Raw genomic sequence first — 17,983 nt, forward strand, 5'->3', positions numbered from 1 at the left:
ACATATGGGATACAATATATTACACAATGGGTGAGACATAATATTTGGTATCCCCATAGAAAATGATTTTGGAAAGCAAAAGGAAGGGTGCTATTTGGTATGAAAATATTGTGCTCGTCCATCCAACATAAGGCAAGATCAAATTGAATCCTGGTAACTTCTAACCAGAGAAACGCTGTGGATACCAAATATTATAAGTCGTATAAGCAATTATAGTTGGCATCCACTAAGGGTACGGATGCAAAATCTTGTGGAATGATGTACAAAATTTGAAAAGATACTGTAGTCTGCTATCAAACAAAAGACACTTTCAACTATTCAATGGCTCAAGTGTAACCTATGAAACAAATGGGATACTAGATATTACAGCAATGTGTGAGCCTTAATATATGGTATCCCTATAGTAAATGATGTTGGAAAGCATAAGGAAGGGTGCTATTAGGTATAGAAAAACTGTGCTCCTCCAGGCAACATAAGTCAATGTCAAATTGAATCCTGGTAACTTCTAACCAGAGAAACGCTGGGGATACCAAATATATTATAGGCCATTTAGGCTATTATATTTTGTATCCCCTAAGGGTATCAGATGCGAAATATTGTGGAGTGATATACAAAATTTGAAAAGATACTGTAGTCTGCTATCAAACAAAAGACACTTTCAACTAATCAATGGCTCAAGTGTAACCCATGCAATAAATGGGATTCTAGATATTACAGCAATGCTTTGGCCGTAATATTTGGTATCCCCATAGTAAATGGTGTTGGAAAGAAAAAAGAAGGGTGCTCCTTGGTATTAGTACACTGTGCTCCCCCATCCAACAAAAGGCGAACTCAATTTGAATCCTGGTAACTTCCAACCCGAGAAACACTGGGGATACCAAATATTATAGGCTGTATATGCTATTAAATTTGGTATCACCTTAAGGTACGGATGTAAAATCTTGTGGAATGATGTACAAATATGAAAAGATACTGTAGAATGCTATCAAATAAAAGGCTAATTCAATTGGTCAATGGCTAAAGGGTAACCCATGAAACATATGGGATACAATATATTACACAATGGGTGAGCCATAATATTTGGTATCCCCACAGAAAATCATTTTGGAAAGCAAAAGAAAGGGTGCTATTTGGTATGAAAACACTGTGCTCCTCCATCCAACATAAGGCGAGATCAAATTTAATCCTGATAACTTCTAACCCGAGAAACGCTGGGGATACCAAATATTATAGGTCATATAGGGTATTATAGTGGGTGTTCCCTAAGGGTACGGACGCAAAATCTTGTGGAATGATGTATAACATTTGAAAAGATACTGTAGTCTGCTATCAAATAAAAGGCAAATTCAATTGGTCAATGGCTTAAGGGTAACCCATGAAACAAATGGGATACTAGATATTATAGCAATGCGTGAGCCATAATATTTGTATCCCATAGTAAATGGTGTTGGAAAGCAAAAGGAAGGGTGCTATTTGGTATAGGAATACTGTGCTTCCCCATCCAACATACGGCAAAGTCAAATTGAATCCTAGTAAATTCTAACCCGAGAAACACTGGGGATACCAAATATTATAGGCCGTATAGGCTATTTGAGTTGGTTTCCCCTACGGGTACGGATGCAAAATCTTGTGGAATGATGTACAAAATTTGAAAACATACTGTAGTCTGCTATCAAACAAAAGGCACTTTCAACTATTCAATGGCTCAAGGGAAACCCATGAATCAAATGGGATACTAGATATTACAGCAATGCTTGAGCCATAATATTTGGTATGCCATAGTAAATGGTGTTGGAAAGCAAAAGGAAGGGTGCTCCTTGGTATCAGTACGCTGTGATCCCCCATCCAACAAAAGGCAAAGAAAAATTGAATCCTGGTAACTTCCAACCCGAGAAACACTGGGGATGCCAAATATTATAGGCTGTATATGCCGTAAAATTTGGTATCACCTAAAGGTACGGATGCAAAATATTGTGGAATGATGTACAAGTATCAAAAGATACTGTAGTCTGCTATCAAATAAAAGGCTAATTCAATTGGTCAATGGCTAAAGGGTAACCAATTAAACATATGGGATACAGTATATTACAAAATGGGTGAGCCATAATATTTGGTATCCCCATAGAAAATGATGTTGGAAAGCAAAAGGAAGGGTGCCATTTGGTATAGAAATACTGTGCTCCTCCACCCAACATAAGGCGATGTGAAATCGAATCCTGGTAACTTCTAACCCAAGAAACGCTGGGGATACCAAATATTATAGACTGTATAGGCTATTATAGTTGGTTTCCTCTAATGGTACGGATGCAAAATCTTGTGGAATGATGTACAAAATGTGAAAACATACTGTAGTCTGCTATCAAACAAAAGGCACTTTCAACTATTCAATGGCTCAAGGGTAACCCATGAAACAAATGGGATACTAGATATTACAGCAATGCGGGAGCCATAATAGTTGGTATCCCCATAGTAAATGGTGTTGGAAAGCAAAAGGAAGGGTGCTCCTTGGTATCAGTACACTTTGCTCCCCCCTGCAACAAAAGGCAAAGTCCAATTGAATCCTGGTAACTTCCAACCCGAGAAACACTGGGGATACCAAATATTATAAGCTGTATATGCTATTAAATTTGGTATCACCTAAAGGTACGGATGCAAAATCTTGTAGAATGATGTACAAATATGAAAAGTTACTGTAGTCTAAAGGGTAACCCATGAAACATATGGGATACAATATATTACACAATGGGTGAGCGATAATATTTAGGGCCCGATGTAGGTAATTTATTTTTACCACTTCTTAAATACCGAATCATACCGATTCGGTATTTAAGAAGTGGTAAAATGGAGGGGGGGGATGTAGGTATTTCAGAATCGGTAAATACCGAATCGTTGAGATTCGGTATTTACCGATTCTATAAATACCGATTCGGTAATGCCCATTGATTCCTATGGGCATTAAAGCCCATAGGAATCAATGGGCATTACCGAATCGGTATTTACCGATTCGGTAAATACCGATTGGAGCAAGGGTGCTGGGGGTGTCACTTTGACACCCTCTAGCACCCCAAATACAGGCATGTGTGCCATGTGGCACACAGACATGCCCTAATGCACAGATGTGCATCTACACCTGTATTCGGTATTTTATCACCCAATAGGATTGGGTGGTAAAATACCGAATTCTGAAGGCCTGTAGCACTGTAAACAGTGCTACCTACATCTGGAATTTACCGAATCGGTAATGTTACGGAATAGGTCAATTTACCGATTCTGTAAATTTACAGATTGTGCAAAATATTGCCTTCTACATATCAATCACCAAATACCGGTCGGTAACGGCCGAATTCGGCCGTTACCGAGCGGTATTTGGTGACCTACATCGGGCCCTTGGTATCCCCGTAGAAAATGATTTTGGAAAGCAAAAGGAAGGGTGCTATTTGGTATGAAAATACTGTGCTCCTCCATCCAATATAAGGCGAGGTCAAATTGAATCCTGGTAACTTCTAACCAGAGAAACGCTGGGGATACCAAATATTATAAGTCGTATAAGCTATTATAGTTGGTATCCCCTAAGGGTACGGATGCAAAATCTTGTGGAATGATGTACAAAATGTGAAAACATACTGTAGTCTGCTATCAAACAAAAAGTAATTTCAAATATTCAATGGCTCAAAAGGTAACACATGAAACATCGGGGATACGAGATATTACAACAAAGAATGAGCCATAATATCTGGTATCCCTCTAGTAAATGATGTTGGAAAGCATAAGGAAGGGTCCTAATAGGTATAGAAATACTGTGCTCCTCCAGCCAACATTAGGCGGGATCAAATTGAATCCTGGTAACTTCTAACCTGAGAAACGCTGGGGATACCAAATATTATAGGTCGTATAGGCTATTATAGTTTGTATCCCCTAAGGGTACGGATGCAAAATCTTGTAAAATGATGTACAAAATTTGAAAAGATACTGTAGTCTGCTATCAAATAAAAGGCAAATTCAATTGGTCAATGGCTTAAGGGTAACCCATGACACATAGGGGATACAAGATATTATGGCAATGTGTGACCCATAATATTTGGTATCTCCTTAGTAAACGATGTTGGAAAGCAAAAGGAAAGCTGCCATTTGGTATAGAAATACTGTGCTCCACTACCCAACATAAGGCGATGTGAAATTGAATCCTGGTAACTTCTAACCCAAGAAACGCTGGGGATACCAAATATTATAGGCTGTATAGGCTATTATAAGTGGTATCCCCTAAGGGCACCAGAGGTAAAATCTTGTGGAATGATGTACAAAATGTGAAAAGATACTTTACTCTGCTATCAAATAAAGGGCACAATCAATTGGTCAATGGCTAAAGGGTAACCCATGAAACATAGGGGATACAAGATATTATGATAATGCATGAGCCATATTATTTGTTGTCCCCTTAATAAATGATTTTGGAAAGCAAATGGAAGGATGTTATTTGGTGTAGAAATGCTGTGCTCTCCCAGCCAACATAAGGCAATGTCCAACGGAATCCTTGTAAATTCTAACCCGAGAAACACTGGGGATACCAAATATTATAGGCCGCATAGGCTATTATATTTGGTATCCCCTAAGCGTACTGGATGTCAATTCCTACGGAATGATGTACCCAATGGGAAAAGATACTGTAATCTGCTATCTAATAAAAGGCAACTTCAAGTGGTCAATGGCTAGAGGGTAACCCATGGAACGTAGGGGATGCGAGACATTACAACATGGCTTGAGCCCAAATATTTGGTATCCCCTTAGTAAATGATGTTCTGCAGAAAAAGGAAGAGTGCTTATTGGCAAACGAATACTGTGCTAAGCCATCCAATATTAAACCACATCAAATTGAATCTTTGTAAGTTCTTACCCGAGAAACACAAGGGATCCCAAATTTTATAGGCGGTAGAGTCCATTATATAAGGTACCAGATATTACAGCAATGCCAAAGCTGTAATATGTATGCAAAACGGGTGGAATACCTGGGATACAACTTCTTGATTTACAAATAACCACAGTATATGCCTTTGTGGTTAGGGTTGTTTATTTACCCTCTTTTGTCTTTAATTGTTTTGGAAGACTTCATAAGGGAAACTCTCTTATTTCCAGAAGATCATAAAAGTTATACCACAATCAACATTAATTAAATCAACAAATAAACATGACATTGGACAAAACTCAATTGTTGTTAAATGACAAACATACGATCAAAATGGCACAATATGTTAAAAATATTGTGTTCACATAACCAATATCGACATGTCTAGTTACTTATCCATTTCAAATGTTTTCTAAATGTGAAATACAAAATGCTATAGAGCAAAGGGAGAGTGTGCTGTAACCAGTAGCACCCAAGATTGGCTGCTAGTCACTAACCAGACTAAGTAGAGGGAGTATCCACCACCTAAAACCAAATGACATATCAAGGCTAAGGATATTTTATAGCTGTCAGTTGTTTTGTAATTTGCAATATTTACCCTTAACCCCTTCACTGCTGGCCTGTTTCCGCCCCTGTGCTGTAAACAAATGAACAGGGGCGGGCCATGACGAACCCCAGCCGTCATCAGCACACGAGCACCGTAGTGCATGGCGGCTCGGGTTCGTCATCAGCATGCAAGGGGTTAAAATTGGCATGCCCTTTACTTTGCACCTGAAGCAACACACCTATAAACTCTGACTGTAACTTTTATGTGTTAAAGTGAAGCTTGCGCTGCAGGTATTTGAACGTCTGGATTCTCTTTGGGTTGTTGACCATAAGACTATTCATTGCCACACAGCACTTTTAGTGTTCCCAAGCCAGTCAGTCTTCTCTTTTAAACTATAAGAGCACTTTGTATGCTGTAATTTTTCAGCCATACTGTCAATCTTAAAAGAGAAACTAAAAGTCCCAGAATGTCTATGTTGATTAAAAATAGAAAATTTACATCTCTCATAATAAAGAGAGACTTGACACTGGGGCTGCACCTGAAACAAACATCATTTGGTTATGTTTACTATTCCGAAACAGTGTTTGCACATGAAAAGGTATTTGTGTAAAATGCCCTATATTCATTTGTAACAATTACGCTTCCTTTTAATATTCATTGTAGAAAATGACCATATTTTGTGTGGTGTCCCTCCAGATTTTTCCTATATCTTCTTTTGCTGGCTTTACAACTCTGTGGAATTTACCCCTGCTAGTAGAGTGCCTGTGCTCCCTCTTAGAAATGGTTAATTTGGCTTATTGCTCATTGGCTGTCCCTACTATATGATGTAGAAAGTGAACACAGGACCCAGAAATGTAATGGCATTAGAGGACTGCAGTGCCTATGGTGCCATCAACTACAGCGACAGGGCACACATGGCTTAAGGCCAACCCTGTGTATTCCTGACTGCTTCACTGTAAAAATCTACTGCGCATTCATTCAACAAAACGTTTTTTGTTAGGTAAAATCATTTTGTTTAAATATCAAAAAGTCACTCCTGTGTAGGCCGTATAGCCCACAAGGCAGTGTGCATGGTCTACGGAAGTAGAACAGTAGAAATATACCTCCTAAATACAGTTTCTTTCTGCTTGCATTCTTCATCTGTTGTTGGGGAGAACTATTCTTTCTCATTCTTGCAGCGCGGCACGCCATGTTTTATCACTGTGCAACAAATGTAAAGCCCAGCTCGTATGTACAGCCGCCCACCCCTGCATTTCTCTCATTCCCAGCCCACAACCCCCCATTTCTCTCAACAGTCTGTGGTGAGAATAAAATAGTGGAGGCTCACCTGGATGCTTTGAACTTAAATGCATGAAGTCTGCCCTCCGTGTGAAAGTGCCTCTGCTAAGAGCTGTCTCGCTTCTTTCGCTAGTACTTGTTTTGTGTTGCTGCCGCTGCATTAGATTTGCAACCCCTCAACCATAATTACGCAGTTTGCGATCCCTTAACAAAGATGCTGCATCCTAACCTGATTATCTTCAGCTTTGATAGTACCTTAACTAAAATGGCGCCCTTAGGGGGACAATGTTCGGGTGCTGCGCTGGTCAAAATAAGCCATTTTGCCTTCCTTCTGCCTCCGGTGCTGGCTGAGCTGCTGAAGGCCCCTGAAGGCAGCAATGAGCCCATGGGGTCCACGCTGCTGCAGCAGCAGCAGGTGAAACTGGGTCTGGCGAAGCTGGAGCAGGCAACGCGCATGGCCTTGGAGCTCCATTTGTTCAGGTAGAGTAGGGGTGGTGGGCTGTCTGGAGAGTTATGATCTGTGTGACCACCTTCTCCACTAGGAGTAATGATATCAAGAAAATCATTAATAAACATTGGGCCCTGATATCAGATGATGATATCAAGCAGAGTAGCTTGCCATTACACTCCTTTAAGAGAGCAAAGAACATCAGAGACTTGGTTGTCAATTCCTTTTTGGTCACCACAAAACCCCCCACCATCTTATCGCTCTGGAACCTCCCTCCTATACTAGGACACCACAGATGTGGGACTTGCGCAGCATGCACAGCCACCATCCAAACAAAGGAGTTTGTGCACCAAGAACGTACTTTCACATTGAAATAATACACCAATTGTAACACAATGAACGTGATTTACGTGATTAAATGTCCATGTGACAAGGTGTATGTTGGACAGACACAGCAAAAAGTCAAGGCAAGAATCTTACAACATGGGAGCCGCATCCGGTGTAATGTACTTGGTGCTCCCATGGTAGATCATTGTCAAAGGCAGGGACACACGCCCAATGTCATGAAATGGATAGTCCTAGAGAAAGTCACATTAGGTCCCGGGGGAGGGGATATTTCGCTACTCCTGAATACACGTGAGTCCAAATGAATGGCAATTCTGGACTCGATTAATAATGGCCTTAATGAGGCAGACAGTAGTTATGCTCAGCTAGTTAGGTTGGGTCGCTGAATTTTTCTAATTTTTCTCTTTCCAACATTTCAAACCACATGCTAACTTATCTAATTGGGGATCTTTACCTTGCTTTACCCTCCTGTGTGAGAGGTACGCAATGTCCGATAGATAATGATGCTGAACATGTGTATGAGTCGCCTTCACCCTCTTGGATGAGAGGTGCGCGATTTAATCTATGTGTCTGTGGTTTTAATGGAATACTCTTCCTTGTGTAAATATATATGCGTTAGCCATCAGCACCAATATGACGCCTATATGTATTAATTTTGTTTTTTTCATCTACCTACATAACTTTTAATACTCCTTATTACAACGTGCCCAGGCATTTTCCATACTATTACTCCGAGGTCTTAGCGATGTCCATAGCCTTTCGTTAATAAAGTTTTCCGCGACTGCAATACCCGCAGTCTGTCTTCGATTGCCCTCTTGCGGCGTACCGTCTGCCGCTATACTCTACCAGCGTGAGCTCGTCTCCTTGTGAGACAGCAGAGCCCCACGAACAGGTCGCGGCTACTTGTTGCTTCGATGAAGGTAAGACTCTTCGCAGTTCCCTATCCATTGATCTGGCAACACCCTCCTAAATCATTTACTAACGTCTCCGTGCGATCCTTCTGTATTACAGTACAAGATGGTGACCGCTGCCCCATTTCTGTGAAACTCGGATCCTCTTGCCTATGCATGTAAGTGGATCTAAATGTGAAGTAATTTACTGGGTAATCGGCAATACCAGTCTGTTACATCTATTGCTCCCTCATTTTGCTTGTAGTAACCTGTAGCGCTCTAGTTGTTTGTAGCTCCGGCCTCGGCCGGAACTACGTACACAAATTGTATCACCTTCTGGCCAGGCGTGGCCAGAAGGCTATAAATAAATGGTCGGAAGTCGCACGGGATTTCCGGTCCGACCAACTATCCAGAGTGTTCACTCGTGTCTTGTCTAGTCATTTATATATATCTATATCACCATATGCCTATGCACTCACCCCTCTACACTGGCGACGAGTGGGGGACGCATTCAGCAACATCGCCTGCTGAATCGTCGTCCGAAGAGGCACCAAGAGTGACGGAGCGGCACACAGGCAAGCAGGACAGTCCATTGCCGAGCGGTTTGCCCTCCACAGGCATCGAGCAGTGCCCAGCAGCCCGACGACGTCCGTGACCACAACGGTGAGCAGCGACAACCCCGTGCTGCGTGGGGACACCAGTGGTGCGGAGAGACAAGCAGGAGAAGGCCCGAAGCAGCGTCTGCACGTGTGCGTGCGAACAGGCCCGAGCGCATTAGGCGCGCATGCGCACAAGGGAAAGGCCCGGCAGAGACGCCTGACAGAGGCGCTGGGAGCGCGAAGGCCGCGCAGAGCCACGAGGTGCCCCAGAGTGACGCACACCTACCCAGTACAGCGCGACACAAGCGCTGAGACTGCATCGGTCTCCCCAGAGAGGAAAAGAAAAAAAAAATATACAAACAGACGAGAGACTCATCGAACCAACAAGCATTGGTACATCCAAAGTGGGAAAAAAGTTTTATAAGAGGAAAACACTTTCCTAGGGGCGGACAAACAACAAAGAGGCAATGTCAAACCCACCAGGCAACAAGAACCAGCAAGCAGCGCCACAACAGCAAGCAGCGCCACAACAGCAAGCAGCACCACAATAGCAGGCAGAGCCACAACAGCAGGCAGCTCCGCAACAAGTAGTGCAACAGCAAGCAGTACCCCCAGCTCAACAAACACATCCATCAGCTCACTCGCAGATTCAGGCACTCCCGCCGTTCAGCGAGCTAATTGAACCTTCCACAGCAGCACCGAGGTGGGCAGTATGGATAGGACAACTGAACAACTACGTCATAGCCACTCGAGAAACCGATAACACAGTCAAACGCTCCCTATTACTGCACTTTGGGGGCACTAAAATCTACAAACTGTTCTCCCACCTTCCAGATACCGGCAACGCTAATGACTACGACGCCACCATGCGAGCACTCAATGCACACTTTGACCCCCAGCTCAACCTGCACTATGAGCGGTTTAAGTTCAGACAATCTAAACAAAGAGTAGGTGAGACGATGGACGCCTTCCATGCCCGACTAAGGGAACTGGTGAGCACATGCGCCGAAGATGATCACACTAAAGAAGTTACAGCACAGATCATTCAAGGGTGCCGGAACAAGACTCTAAGAACACTAATACTGCGCCAACCCAACATCACGCTCGACGAGATTCTCATGCTCGCACGGTCACATGAGTTATCTGATGTCCGGTCGACAGCAATGGAGGCCGCCATGACCACTCAAGCGGAAGCAAGTGCTGTTATAAAGACAGAACGAGTTGACGCCGTCCGCACATCAGGTAGAGGTGGACGGGGAAGATGGCCGACCAGAACCCCGAGACGAACATCCTGTGGATACTGTGGGCGTGATGAGCATAGTCAAGATGGGTGCCCTGCAAGAGGGAAGACATGTTCGAAATGTGGACACCAAACCACTTTGCCAGCGTGTGCAGAGGAGGATTCCGCGGAAGAAACACAGCGGGGAGACGGACCGTAACAGGAGCAGTCAGGCAATTAAGTCTGGAAGAAACTCAAGAATCAAGATCCATGACAGCAAGACAACATCGCCATGCAAGATTAGATGACTCCTCCACTGACGATGAAGGAGAGTGCTACTTCGTATCGTTCACGAAAGACCTGAAAAGAAAGCGAAGACCCCAACCAAAGTGCCAAATTCAAATTGATGGGCCAGAAGTCACAGGGGTCATAGATACCGGTGCAACAGTGAATGTGATGGGTATACAGCACTACAAAAGCCTTAACCCGAGACCGCAGTTGACGCCTTCTAAAATCAAGATAATGACATACGGCAGCCAGACTCCACTCCCTCTGCGTGGGAAAATACAAGTACAAGTTAAAGCGGAAGACCGTGAAGTAACAACCACATTTCACGTAATCGACAAAGAAGCAGATCTGCTAGTAGGGAGCCACACAGCAGAGGACCTCAACCTAGTCGCGTTCGCCAACGCAGTCAAGACACTTCAAACGGACGACATATTAAAGCTGTTCCCGTCACTGTTCAAAGGTTTGGGCACAATTAAACGACAGCCAATCAAATTACACATTGATAAAGCCGTCCAGCCAATTGCTCTGAAACACCGGAGGATTCCGTTTCACCTACGAGCAGCAGTCAAACAAGAACTGACACAACTTGAAAAACAAGGAGTCATAGAAAAAGTCACTGGACCAACGCCGTGTGTGTCACCCATGGTGATAGCCGAGAAACCTCGTCCACCAGGGAAGATCCGAATTTGCATAGACATGCGGATGCCCAACAAGGCAATAAAGAGAGAAAGACATATAACACCCACCGTAGATGACATACTCACAGATCTGAACGGAGCCCAATGGTTCTCTAAGTTGGACCTCAACGCTGGATACCACCAACTCCGACTAGCCGAAGAGAGCAGGTACATAACGACGTTCTCGACTCACCTCGGTCTTAGAAGATATAAGAGACTAAATTTCGGGATATCCTCAGCGGCAGAAATCTTTCAAAATACAATTCGAGAAATACTATCTGGCCTACAAGGAGTGAAGGAGTGTTAAATGTAAGCAACGATATCCTGATACACTCCAAGACCAGTGAGGAACATCACCAGCGTCTGAGATCCACACTCAAGAGACTAGCTGAACATGGAGTAACACTGCATAAGGAGAAATGCAAATTCTTTCAGAAATCGATAGAATTCGTCGGCTACGTATTCAATTCTGATGGAGTTCAAGTTGATCCCAGGAAGTCACAAGCCATAAAGTATGCCTCAGCCCGACCACAGCCTCAGAAGTGAGAAGCGTACTGGGCATGGCCCAATACTGTACCAGGTTCATACCGAACTTAGCAACCATCGCCGAACCACTCCGCCATCTAACGAAAAAAGAGAGCCCGTGGAAATGGACAGAAGTTGAGGAAGAAGCATTCAATAAAATCAAGAACGCCCTCCTAGATGGAACGGCCATGGCTTATTTCAACAAGACCAGACCCACCGAAATACTGGTCGATGCCAGCCCCGTTGGACTGGGAGCACTCCTCACCCAGGAAACGGAACCCGGAGTATGGGCGCCACTAGCGTTCGCGAGCAAGGCCCTCACCGCCACTGAGGCGAGATACTCTCAAATCGAGAGAGAAGCGTTAGCAGTAAAGTGGGCATGCAACCATTTCCATCTCTACATAACCGGACACCCCTTCAGAATGGTTACCGATCACCAACCACTAATTCCAGTGTTCAAAGGCACAGCGCCTCATCCGCCACCACGAATCGAAAGATGGGCGATCCAAATCCAACAGTACCAAATGGATCTCGTGTACAGGCCAGGAGCTAAGAACCCGGCAGACTTCTTATCTCGACATTCCGCTAAGGAAGAAGCACGAGAAGAAGAGCCCGAAAAACAGACCGAAGAGTTTGTGAATATGATATCACAGGGAGCATACCCCCAAGCAATGTCAGCAGACAAAATCATGGAACAATATGCCAACGACACTGTCCTGAAGAGAGTAGAGAATGTGGTGCACACAGGGTCCTGGGAAGGCTTCCTGCGAGATGTACATGGCTGGAGCGAGGCTGACCGCGCACGACTCAATCACTTCTGGAAGATACATAACGAGATCAGCATCGCTGAGAATGACCTTATCTTAAGAGGCTCAAGAGTGATAATTCTGACGACCCTGCAGGAACAAGCGACAGTGTTAGCACACGAAGGCCACCAAGGCACCAGGAGAATGAAGGCCCGTATGCGGGAAAAGGTCTGGTTCCCGAACTTGGAGGACGCAGTTGACACCATAGTGAAGAACTGTCGGGCGTGTCAGCTAACAGGAAGAACTGAAGCCCCTGCACCAATCATCACCGAGGAACACGCACTAGCACCGTGGTCCTGGGTTAGCCTAGACTTTGGCAGTTTTCCGGACGGAAGGGTCACTGTGGTTCTAGTGGACAGCTATACGAAGTACCCAATTGTGGAGGTAGCCCAGTCTACAAGTTTCAGGAACATTCAACCTATACTGAGCAAGACTTTTGCATTGTTTGGGATTCCTCAACAACTGAAAACGGACAATGGACCCCCCTTCCAGGGAAGTGAGTTCAAAGAATTTATGCAAAAACTAGGAATTCATCATCGCCGCATAACGCCACAGTGGCCTCAAGCTAATGGCGAAGTAGAAAGATTCATGAGGACAATTAATAAGGTGTTAAGAATATCTGCAGTAGAAGGAACCAATCCTGAAGATGCTCTTCAAAGCTTTCTACGAGAATACAGGAGCACTCCACACAGCACTACACAAAGATCGCCATGGGCTCTCATGTTCTCAGGCCCCAGGCGTGACTTGATACCCATGGCAGAAGAATGGAGGCCTGAACCATATCATCCAGAGTGCACCCAAACCCGGAGGAGAAGAACTACCGACAAGGCAAGTAAGAAGAGAGGGGCTCAAGACAGATTGCTGGTCCCCGGAGATCGTGTGCTCATTCGAGCTCGGAGGCCTGGAGGGAAATTCAGAACACCATATGAGGTCGAGCCATGGATTGTCAGTACAAGCAGAGGCACGGCAGTGACAGCTTGTCGCGAAGGCGAAGAGGTAACAAGAAACGTGTCGTGGTTCAAGCGAATTCCAGCGACGCCTGCCAACACGGAGCGTCAGACAGGTACACCGGAAAGGCAAGACACCAGTAGTGAACCAACAGGTGTTACTTAGAGCAATTCGCCATCCACCCCGTCCACTGGGATCACTGAACCGCTGACGCCATCCGCGAGAGCCTGCCCTGAGAACACTCCGGTAAGAGGGAAAAGGCAGTACAGCCTCCGACCAAATCCCAGGCCCAGTCAAAGACTTGCTGACTTTATGTGCTAATCTAATTTGTCTCAAAGGATTAATTTGGGAAGGGATGTAGCGTTCTAGTTGTTGATAGCTCCGGCCTCGGCCGGAACTACGTACACAAATTGTATCACCTTCTGGCCAGGCGTGGCCAGAAGGCTATAAATAAATGGTCGGGCGGGACTTCCGGTCCGACCAACTATCCAGAGTGTTCACTCGTGTCTTGTCTAGTCATTTATATATATCTATATCACCATATGCCTATGCACTCACCCCTCTACAGTAACCCAACTCCTTGATGGAATGGTTCCACTCGTTCTCTTTGGATTAAATTACCATCTGAAAAACTTCAGTTACATGTGAGTGAATCGGCGATTCATGTTGATCAAACCTCTTTGACTCGTGCAATTGGTAGGTACGAATCATATGCCTTTTTGCTTTTCCTCTGCAGTTTTGAGATGACCATGCTGGCATCAATTCTCTACGAGGATTTTAAAGACTCTAATTAACAAGTGAGTTTCTCCTGAGATCCTGGTCTTTTGTATGCGGAGTATCACGCAAACTGAATTAAAGCGAACCTTTCACCCTGCTTTCCAGGTTCTTTTTTCTGACGTTTTCCTGTCCCATGTTGAGAGCCGGACGGCCCAACTGCCCATGGTAATTGATCCTTGGTTTTTAACGTTTTTGACACTCCTGTTTTTTAGCAATCAGTAATAATTATTTCACCTCATTCCACAGATTCCTTGCCCCCCGGATCCCCTTTGTCCTGATGAAGACCCACCTTTAAGGTTAACGTATACCTACCTGTTAGTCCAGGGGTTGAAACGTCGACGACTACAATTATACACCAGCCGATGCAACCAACAATGCAAATTACTGAACATTAGCGTTAGCATGGTGGTTTATAAATTTTAGGGCATTGGTTGCTGTGAATACTGGCTCTGTGGTTTGAAGCCAGATCGAGAATTTTTGTATATATTGTCATCATTATTGTGTATTGTTCGCTGCTTTGCACTATGATCGATTCTGCACATCCCTTTTCCTCACATTTACACTCATTCTTACTCCCTCTTTCCCTGGGGCACCTTTTTATAATGGATTGAGTTCTAAAGAATGTTTACAGCATAAATATGCATTGTGATTAAATAACAGTGTGTATAAGGAAACTCATGGATTTTGTTGTATTTTGTGATATATATTTTGTGTACTTTTAGATACATCCCACTGGGACCCCTCTTTTTGTATAATATAGCACCCAGGTCCCAGTGACTTTTTGGGTAAACCCCCCTTCTGTATAACGTGTCTGGGCAGTTACAGCATCACAAGTTTGGCAGGAGTGTTTTGTAATACAATACATGCTGAATACCTGAAACTGTTATCTGCATCTTTGCAAGGCATACAAAATGTTTCTGGAGCGTGCTTTGGGTATAGTTATACTTCTGATTTAAGAGGCTAGACTATGGTTTTTTCAGAGTGCAGCGCAGCCTTATTTCATCTTCGTAGTGCTTCAGTGAATGTATGGGTCAGGCTTTTGGTGAGAGAATAAGGACTTTCACCTATCCCATCAACAAAAGCAGTACATTAAACATTCTGGGACTGTACTACAGATGAGTGCGCCAGCGCTAATTGTCGCTGTGCACCAGAGTATGTCTGTGCATTTGCATCTGTGCGCTAATACAATATGCGCACAGACGCAAACACTTATAACCATAGAGTTCAAAGTCTTCAACAACATCACGATGCATTATAGACTGATCCTCTGTTTTTTTGTTTTTTTAAACACACTTCATTGGCATTTATTATCAGTCTGTTCATCCACATATCCTGATACAAAAATATTATGGCCATAGCTGTTGGCAATATATCCCCCAACCCATCCTTCATTCCTCTGCAGTTTGTAATGGATATGTCTTTGTCTACTCTCATTTTCTGAGGGAATAATGTTGCGGTGGCCTCGTGTTCCCCCCCCACACCCAACCAATCCAAAACAGTTAACTAGATGCCCCGCACTGCTGTCTCCCCATTGTATCCCTAGAGCTCTGAAGGTTACCTCGCTCGTGTCTGACCGTCTTTGGAAGCCCTTCGCGGGTGCCCCTGGTTCTGTATGTACCCTCCCCTGTGATGGTAAATTATATATCCTTCCCTCTCCGGGATCCCCCTGTGCCCTCTCTCATCCTGCCTTGGTCACTAAGGATGCTCCTATTGAGGTGGCCTCTCAGGGGTAGAAGCGTCAGACTCCCGTCCGTCTCACTGCATGTCGTCCATCATCGTCTCCCAAGCCCTGGCTCTCTCCTCCTTGCCTATCCCTTGCCTCGCATTTCTCAAGAGGACCCTGCTCTCGCATCATGCCCACGTTACTAGCTCCCGTTTCCGCCATTGCACACTGGGGCCTCTCGGGTCTTTCCAGTTACAAGTGATTTTCCCCCTGCGCCAGGACAAAGGCGAGGTCTATGAACCTGTCTGTGGTCCTAGTTTTGGCTGTGTGTGAAAAACATCTCAGCAGTACATGTGTAGGTGTGCATGGGATTACCCTCTTTGTGATCCTAGCCGTATCCTGTGTCACTTCCTGCCAATAATGTATTAAAGAAGTACAGCTCCACACCATGTGGATGTACGTCGCTCGCACTGTAGTACATCTCGGGCATCGGGCGTCCTCCCTTGAAAAATATCTGTTAATACATTCTGGGGTTAGATATTTATCTAGTTATTTATTTATGAGACTTATAAAGCGCGCAAATACCTGTGTGTGTCTCGGTGCTGAGGACAGCAGCATCTACCAAAGCCGAGGGGATTATCGATTAAACAGCCAGGTTTTTGTCATTTTCCTCAATGCTAGTAAAGACTGTCAGGATCTGATATTTAATGGTAGGAAGTTTTGTAGTGGCGACGATGAAGCGCTTGTCGCCCCATGAGGCGGGTTTGGTACGTGGCACCCTAAGCAGAAATGCATTAGAGGAGCAAAGGGCCCTAGTAGGAATATAAGTAGCTAGCTTCTCAATTAAAAACTGAGGTCCAATGTTACACGAAGCTTTGTACGCAATGCACAAGGCCTTGAACTTTATGAGATTTTTCACAGGGAGCCAATGATACTTCTGAATGACATGGAAGATGGGCTTATATTTGGGGGTTCCTGAGAGCATTCTGGCCGCTGCGTTCTGGACTGATTGTAGTTTGTGAATTACCTTGTTTTGGGCATTCACAAGAACCCCTTTACAGTAATCGATGGTGGACATAACAAGTGTACTGACCAAAGTTTTACCCTCGGTAAAGGGAAGAAGTTGTAGAATCTTTTTGATCATTCGCAGTTTATGGAATGAGGCTGAGACCACTGAATTAGCATGAGGAGCAAATGTCATCCTGTCATCAGATATGACGCCCAGATTCCTGACCTTGGTGACTGGAAGAGGAGGGGTATCCTGTGAGGACGGCCACCAGGCAGAGGACCAGATGGGGAACAACTTGCCGAAAGTCATAACCTCTGTTTTTATCAGAGTTCAACTTAAGGCAATTGCTGGACATCCAACTGCTAATGGCCAGCATGCCCTGTTGAAAGTTGGCTGCTACCTTACCTTACCACCATCATTGTATATAGACAGCACCAGTTGTGTATCATTAGCATACGATGTTAGGCCCATCCCGTGTGCCTTGATGACTCTGGCTAAGTCCGACACATATATGTTAAAAAGTGTCAGGCTTAGTGATTTGGCTGGGAGGGGCAGGCTGGCTATTGGCCTGTAATTCTTAGTGTCAGATCGATCTAGGTTTGGTTTTTTTAGCAACAGGTTTATAATGAATTTCTTCCAGGATGCGGACTATATACCTGAAATAAACATAGCATTACAGATGCTAGATAGAACAGGTGCAACCTGCTCAATGTCTGGTAAAAGTACAGCTGGAGGACAAGGGTAGGTGATGGAGCCCGATTTAACGGAGATAAGCATGGTGGAATGTATAAAAGCTAATCAGGTCAAAGCAGGCACGACTCCCAATTGTCTTCGTCTGCCGATTCCCAATGCCCCGCCTCACGAACGTCTTTTGTTGACTCTCCCCATACCTGGAACGGTGTGGGAGCAGGCTGATCAGTAAAGGCACCAGCAGGTACCCACTTTGGGTTTATATAGTTCTCTCCTGCGGCAAGGGCAGTCGAGTCCAAGCACATGGGGTGTGGAGCCCAAATACGATGCACGGGGGCAGCGCAGAAGCGATGCCGCAAGGAGTGCCGAAAAGG

General features: G+C 44.5%; 1 long non-coding RNA gene across 1 annotated transcript; it reads left to right on the forward strand.

Annotated features, from left to right (window-relative positions):
• The first annotated feature begins 14,205 nt into the window (after positions 1 to 14,205).
• Positions 14,206 to 14,530, forward strand: LOC147663255 (uncharacterized). The gene is made up of 3 exons (XR_015305362.1): positions 14,206 to 14,267; positions 14,353 to 14,412; positions 14,494 to 14,530. It is a non-coding gene; the product is annotated as an uncharacterized LOC147663255 (long non-coding RNA).
• The last annotated feature ends 3,453 nt before the right edge of the window (positions 14,531 to 17,983 follow it).

The sequence above is a fragment of the Lissotriton vulgaris genome, unplaced genomic scaffold (assembly GCF_964263255.1).
Source record: "Lissotriton vulgaris unplaced genomic scaffold, aLisVul1.2 SCAFFOLD_3162, whole genome shotgun sequence".
NCBI lineage: Eukaryota > Metazoa > Chordata > Amphibia > Caudata > Salamandridae > Lissotriton > Lissotriton vulgaris.